Below are 7,857 nucleotides of genomic sequence, written 5' to 3' on the forward strand. Positions count from 1 at the left end.
GAAATACGGTTTAACCTCTTCTCCATTTGCGATCTTCACTGGTGTTTTTGCTCTGCCAGGATTTTATGGAATTTACTTATTTGCAGTGTTATGCTTTAAAATAAAAATGAAAACCCAAACATATTGTTTATATAAGCAGATTTTATGATTTCGTCTCTGTCTACCACATTTTAGAGACATGGAATCTGACAACTAGGAATTTAGTTTACATTGCATCTGAAAAGTGGTGCACAGACATTTTGTACTTTAAATCAGAAATAGGATAAATGCATTAGCTCTTTGAAAGGTAATACAAAAGACCACAAACGTAATCTTTAGTTCTAAGAGAACTGTTTTAGACATTAACAGTGAGGAATTAAATCACAAAATTATTGAGTGGGATGAGGCCATAACAAGTGTAAGAGCGCAGGGAAATCTTGGTTTCTAATTATGGATAACTTCTGAAGTTTAGGCAGTAGCAAAGGAACAATTTTGGATTTAGCAGCGATGACATAATTTGCTAAGCCTGCAGTGGTAGTGTCTTAAAAAGAGTGCAGTTTCCATTTTTTGCCCTCTGTATTCGAATTGTCTGCTTTGCCTTGTTTAAAACATGAACAGAGTAAGTGCTTCCTTATGTTACACAATGACTGTTATTTGTTTCTGCACAAATAAAACTAAATATTGTATATCATTTGAACATATTGAAAAAACGGTACATGTGTTTATCATAATGCTTGCTATTTTATCAAATACTCTCAGAAACAAGCAGCATAAAAGTCTCATCATTTCTGTTTCACCCTATGAATACGGTTTTACAACATAGATTTTTACTGATCATAAGACTATATTATTTTCAATTGAGTGCTATTAAATTGTAATAATTGGAAATTATCCAATAATTAAATGATCATGCTCTATTTTTTTCAAACACATTTAAAATACTTTTTTAGTCTCTTTTCATACCTACTCATTACAATTCCTGACCTCCCCAACATGCATATAACACACTTAATATTAAACCATCACTGAGATGCTACAGAACACTCTAAGAACACTATAGGATACGGAGCAAAAGGCCGTTCGCTACAACTGGAGATAGTAGAAGACAGCCACATAATGCTTACTCTCCAGGCTCATTCGATGTTAGCCTACTTTATGTCTGTCTCCTTTTTATATCCTTGGCCTAGGGCAGTGGTTCTCAAACTTCAACAATGCATAAAAATTACCTAGAGAGCTTGTTAAAACAAAGTTTCCTGGGCCTCACCCCCAGAGATCTTGATTCAATAGATAGAGTAGGATTCATATATTTACATTTCTCTCACATTCACAGACGAGGCCAAAGCTGTTGGTTTAAGGACCACTGGCAGAAGGGTGGAAAAGTTTTTGTTCCAACAGATCTCCAATTCCATGAGAAATTTAAGAAAATATCTGAGGCTGTGTCATCTTGGTCCTTCTCTCAGTGAACTAAGAGTGACGTAGCTATAATATCACCTAAAACTTGAAAGTAAAGGGAAGCAGTACTGTATACATCATTTTAATTGAATCATTCTAAATCATTGTTAGAAATACCTTTTTAGCCCTAGACAATTTAAGTAAGCAGAAAGTTTTGGATTTCCAACTGGGTTTGCCTCTGAATGCTGTGCAACTCAATTTAAAACAAAGATCTTTACTAAATGTTGCTAAGTGACATAAATGTGACTAAAAGCCAACGATGTACTAAAAAGATAATGCCTAGATATTTTAAAGCCTCTTTTTCTCCCTCACCCTTTGTCAAGTTCAGTCCATTTTTAACAAAAAATTTGCAAGTAAAAATAGTTATGAAACTATAGCACGCTAATAAAGTTACCATAATGATAATATTTATATTCATATTATAGTAAACTACTTTATTATATAATCATTTCACATGATACCTAGCCAAATAATTCTAATTATGCCAAGAGAAAGGTTTAAGATTTCATTTATGTACAAGTCATATTAGGTAACTAAATATCTCTTAGTTCAATTTAACGCAGTAAGAATTTTAACTCAGTTCTACTGACTCAAATCTTAGTTCAATTTAATGCATTCTACACAGTTCTATAAATAGGAAGTAATAAAGATATCATTCATAGGGGTTATTATGAGCCTTAGAAAATCCTTTTTACCAACTCTTACAAGCTAACATATTTTTACTCTATCTACAAGGATTCTGGTGAATGCTAGTTAACTGACTTAAAATTGAGCCTGATTATGAATTATTAATTAAGCAATACCTTACTATAATAGTTAAGTCTTTATTTTAAGTAAGTGATATTCAAGTCAACAGCCAAAATGACAAACTTTTCTTTCCTAACCATTGAAATTGAAAGGTTAAACTCTTCTTTTTTTTTTTTTTTTTTTTTTTTTTTTTTTTTTTTTTTTGAGACGGAGTCTCGCTCTGTCGCCCAGGCTGGAGTGCAGTGGCTGGATCTCAGCTCACTGCAAGCTCCGCCTCCCGGGTCCACGCCATTCTCCTGCCTCAGCCTCCCCAGTAGCTGGGACTACAGGCGCCGCCATCTCGCCCGGCTAATTTTTTGTATTTTTTAAGTGGAGACGGGGTTTCACTGTGTTAGCCAGGATGGTCTCGACCTCCTGACCTTGTGATCCGCCCGCCTCGGCCTCCCAAAGTGCTGGGATTACAGGCTTGAGCCACCGCGCCCGGCCTAAACTCTTCTTGACAGTAAGATTTACATTATCACCCAGTGCTGGTTACTTTCCCGACCAAAGCTGAACAGTTTCAATTGCCTGTTATCTACTATTGTGGTTTGTAAAGTTGGAGAATCTATATCTGTACCATTTCATTTATTTTTAGAAAACATAATTCCCCTCTAATAAATAAAACTAGATGATCAGGTAATGGCCTCCTAAAAGATAGAATGCATACAATTAGGTGGAAATATTCTTGAAAATATTGGATGAGTCAAACCTATACTGTCTAAAATCTCAAATGATCCAACATATATGTCAATGATACCAATTCTAGGAGGTGGATTCATCACATTCTTGACATTTTATATTTTACTTACTCTTCCTGGTGTTCTAGTCGGTTTTGAACTTTAGAGAAGGTTGAGAGAAATGGGGGAGGCAGAGTGAGGAAGGTCAGAGAGAACAGAACTAAATGGACTTCATCATTGGGTAAATGATGTTTATTTTTATTATGTAATTGGTCCAATATTTTTATTTTCCCTAAAGTCAACCCCATAAAAATGCGTAATAGCTTCAGAGTAGCAATGCGACGAGACTGCTTATTGTGACAATCAACAATATGAGAGGGCAGGTAAAAGAGGAGTAGTAGCTGAAATTAAATGCCCTTTTCAAATGCTTTGGTAAGTTCAATTCTGATGGGGATCGTCCAAGCTATTCTCTCCTATCTACAGAATTCCAAAGAGTTTAGTTATATGTCACTGATATTTGAATAAAATTTTAAGGTCTTTGAAATGGTAAATCCAGTAAACAAATGTTTTCAGTTCGGGATCCACAATTTTAAGGCTAAGTTTTATTATTTATAGATATCCCATCTCAGTAAATGAAAGACTACTTATTTTGATGTCAGAAAGTCAAATAAAAATGAACAAACCAGTAAAAAGAAAAATACATAGGTGGCAAGGTGCTGTGCCTCATGCCTGTAATCCCAACACTTTGGGTGACTGAGGCGAGTGGATTGCTTGAGCCAAGGAGTTTGAGATCAGCCTGGGCAACAAGGCGAAATCCCATCTCCACAAAAAATACAAAAATTCACTGGATATGGTGGCGCGTGCCTGTAGTCACAGCTACTTAGGAGGCAGAGGTGAAAAGATCACCTGAGCCCGGGAAGTGGAGACTGCAGTGAGCAGTGATCACGCTGCTGCACTCCAACTTGAGTGACTAGAGTAAACTCTGTCTCAAAAGAAAAAAAAATTAGGTAATATTCTTATTACTATAATGTCTCATGATGATACTAACATTAAAAATAGAATCTAATAAATGATAAATTCCATGCTTAAAGATATGAAGAATACATTAGTAAATATGGATCTTCCTACTGTAACTAAACATACACACACACACACACATCACGAAGTAATGAATTTGAGTTTACATTACTTAAAAACATGTAACTTTCACAACTCAAAGTATTCTTATTAAGGAAAGAGGTTGAAACAAAATGTCAGTTTTAAATCATCACAGGTATGTGATATATAAAAAGGTGAATATACGATGCCATATTTATAGTAATAAGAACAACAGTTACCATTTCCAGACATTTACTAGGGACTTGGCACAGTGCTAAGTGCTGTATTTCAATGAATCTTTTCAACAGCCCTGCCAAGTAAATGTTCATTTTGCAGAGGAGAAAGCTGAAGCTTAGCAATGTATCTAAAATGGAAGAGATAGTAAATGGTGAAGTAAGAATTTTAACTCAGTTCTACTGACTCAAAAGCCTGTATATATATGTGTGTATATATATATATATATATATATATTTTTTTTTTTTTACCATGATACCAGATTTGCCTAAAGTCTCAGTTGACCAAATGTATGTGTCACAGTGACTAAACATGGAGACTACTGTTAGACACTGTTCAGAATCTATGACAGTTGTCTTTAAAAGATGAGAGTGACAAAATATACTGTATGGGCTGCCAGAATTTTTTGGACTTCAGGTTTGACCTATCAGACTGATACTCTTAGTCAAATTTTTATGGTTGTTTGATTTTTTTTTTTCTTTTTCTGTAATGAAAACAGTCTACATTTATTGGGTGTACTCTGCAGGGCAGCATGCCAATTTTACTTGCAATTATTCCCCACCATGTTCCTCATGAGTTAGGTACATTATTATCTCCATTTCCTAGAAGGAAGCAACTTAACAAAAAAAAATTCCATATTAAAGGTAAACAGGTTATTATGTTCAGAAATCTGCACTACTGCCTTTGATTCTCTGATACATTCAACTAACTTGAGAGGTCAGTTGTTGTGGTTGTTTTCATTTTAGCAATGATGGGAGTTGGAGGGAGCATGAAGGGTCAGCAGAGTCAAAAAATATGTGTGATTCCCCTTTTAGTGTGTGTTAAGGCAGCGCAGTTAAAACTTGCCTCCAAAAAAGAGGAAAAGAAGAAAACCCAAATGGAAAATTTTAAGTCAATTGATTTAACCAAGTAGTCAGTGATGCAAAGAATGCTACCAGGAATAATTTGTTTCCTTTCAGCTAGAATCAGATATGACTTCAGCTGTATATTTCTTCTGGGAAATTGTAAAGATCTTTTTAAAATTTTTTATCTTTATCAGAATTTACACAATTTTTTCCATTAAGTATTTTAAGTAAAAAATAATAAGAAAAAATATACATTTAGAAAATATTGTTCTGATAGAAGAAAAACCTTGTACTGCCTTTCTAAATAATGCTGTACTACATTTCAAAGCTTAAAGAATAAATATGTCAAAATGAGTAGATTCCTTTCTAAGTTACAAATTCATATTTTATACTCACCTTTTCTCGGTCCCTATAAGGTGCTATTTTATGTTACTTTGCCCCACACCGATAGGTTTTGTAAACTAAGTCCTACTTCACTTACTTTTAAAGACAAATGTTTCCTTAGTGTCTACAAATGTGTGCTAACTGTAGTCCCTCAGACATTCATTAGTGTTTAGAGTTTGCACTTAAGGAGGACAATGGCATTGTAAATGAAAATGACCAGTAGCCAAAGGGAACATATAATTGTTTGTAATTAAACAAAAGTGTTGCTGAGTTAATCAGATTCGCATTTGAATATACTTTAAAGCATTGCTGTTTGAGTATACTTTAAAGCATTGCTGTCTTGTCAAAATGAAGACTTCAGTTTTCTGTCTCTTTGGAATTTTTTTTAATTGGTAATGAAAACTAAGCAAATTATACCACTGAGATTCTTTAACCCACTTAAGTACAATAAATAAGCTGAGTATGTTTTGATCAAAGTTTTCACTGGAATCTCCTTTTAACTTTTCACCAGTTTCATAATTAACAGTTTGTACAGGCATTAGCCTATTTACAGCATTTGCTCTGCAATGCCCTGTACTGTTGCTCTCATCTTTTTGAATTCAACGCAAGCATACTGAAATGTTACATGCTTCCCTTGATAACTGAATCATTCATTTGAAACACCATTGGCTTGCTATAATTCTTATGGGGGAAAGAGTTTTTTGTTGAATTTTTTGTTTGATTAAAAGTGAGTCCAAATTAAACAAAAGAACTTGAAATGTTGCCTGCCTTGCCAAAATAAAGGAACTGATATAATTTTGTAGCAAATCATATTTCTGGAACCTGTAGAACATGACTCAGTTTGAGTGGACTGTCTTAGTTTTTCTAAACGTAAAAGACTTAGGTTTTCTCTGAAAAAGAAAAAAAAGAAGGCACAGCGATAAGAGAATCTAAAGTTATGTCAAACAAATTACGTTTTAGTTATTAATGGCTAGTTTGTAAATATCAAAGATCCACTTATTGTAGTGCTTGGAGCTGCATTTGCATGCTGATGAAATGCAAGTGGATGGCTGTGAACTATAGGGTTATCTCTAGTGCAGCAGTGGGGAGCTCCAGAATCAGACAGTTGAGCATCTGACCGACTCAAGAGTCCAAGCTGCAGACCTCTTCTATTCACTTTCTTTACAACAATTAAAATATGCAAAGTGATAATTTTCCTTAAGTAGCCTTAAATGTGCGATCTATTTAAATGTGAAGAAAATTGCCTGAAGCTTCTGGTGTGAGGGACAAAAAAGAATAAATTATGCAAATAGCAGAAAAGGACTCTACCACTTGAACGCCTAATTTTCCTGTAATAAGCATACTGTTTCATTTAATTTTTTGCCTCTTATTAAAAGTGACAGTTCTTTTGCACTGTCTGATGGTTATATCTGACACAAGCTAGGGAAATGACTGCTAGACTAAATGCTAAAGCATTTTGGTAGCTTTTTTAGATGATGGTTACATTCACAAAGTAATTATGCACTGAAGAGTAGAGAAATAAGGTTTAATTACACAGTAATCGCTTCTGATGGACACGGCAGAAGTGTGAACACCGCCAGACTGCAATCCATCAATGACAAACCCCTGGCCACTTTTAATTCCTCCTCATTTGCATCATAACCTCCGCACCAAGTTGCACAAATGCTGTTAAATGTTAATAGGAGCTGTCTCTCCACTCAAAATGAATGCTTAAGCTGTTTCATTTTTTTTTCTCCTCCACCTCAGACCTTCAAAACCAGCTCCTCTCTGAGAGCAGGCATTAAGCACAGAGCATGGTGCGTGGTCACTGTTGTGCTAATTGGGAGCAACACTTAAAGTTTTATCTCTCAAGCGCTAATAATGCACACTGCTGACAAACCAGTGAATAAGTAATGTACTTGGAGGAGGGGGGAAAAGAAAGGCATGCCTAGAATGAAAAATGCAGTTGGGACCGTTGTTCAGTGACTAGCTATTTGATTAGGCCCTGTAGTCATATTTAATCCAGATCCTTAGGGAACATAGACAAAATTACATCTTCATCTCATCAAACATTCAGCCATATTTAAGCATTCAGCTGATCAAGCTTTTATTGTTTCTCCTGCAGCAACATGGAGACAATGTTGTCCTGCATTCTTCATTCCAGAAGCTAGTGGAGGAAAGCCCTATGAGCTGTGGGCTGGCTTTATAGGCCCCACTGTACTTTAGGGAATGCCAGTAGCAAAGGATTAAAATCATTTTAGTCACTATGCACTAATGTTTCAGCTGGTAAAACCTCTAGCCTTCAGTTCTATTTGTACAGTCTTTAATAGTCAACCTCACTTTTCTTATTTTGAAAAAAATGTTCTTCCCTCTACCTTGTCTTTAAACCCAGTCTATTTCCTGGGACAGGTCTACATCATTAA

This window comes from Rhinopithecus roxellana, chromosome 14 (assembly GCF_007565055.1).
Source record: "Rhinopithecus roxellana isolate Shanxi Qingling chromosome 14, ASM756505v1, whole genome shotgun sequence".
Lineage (NCBI taxonomy): Eukaryota > Metazoa > Chordata > Mammalia > Primates > Cercopithecidae > Rhinopithecus > Rhinopithecus roxellana.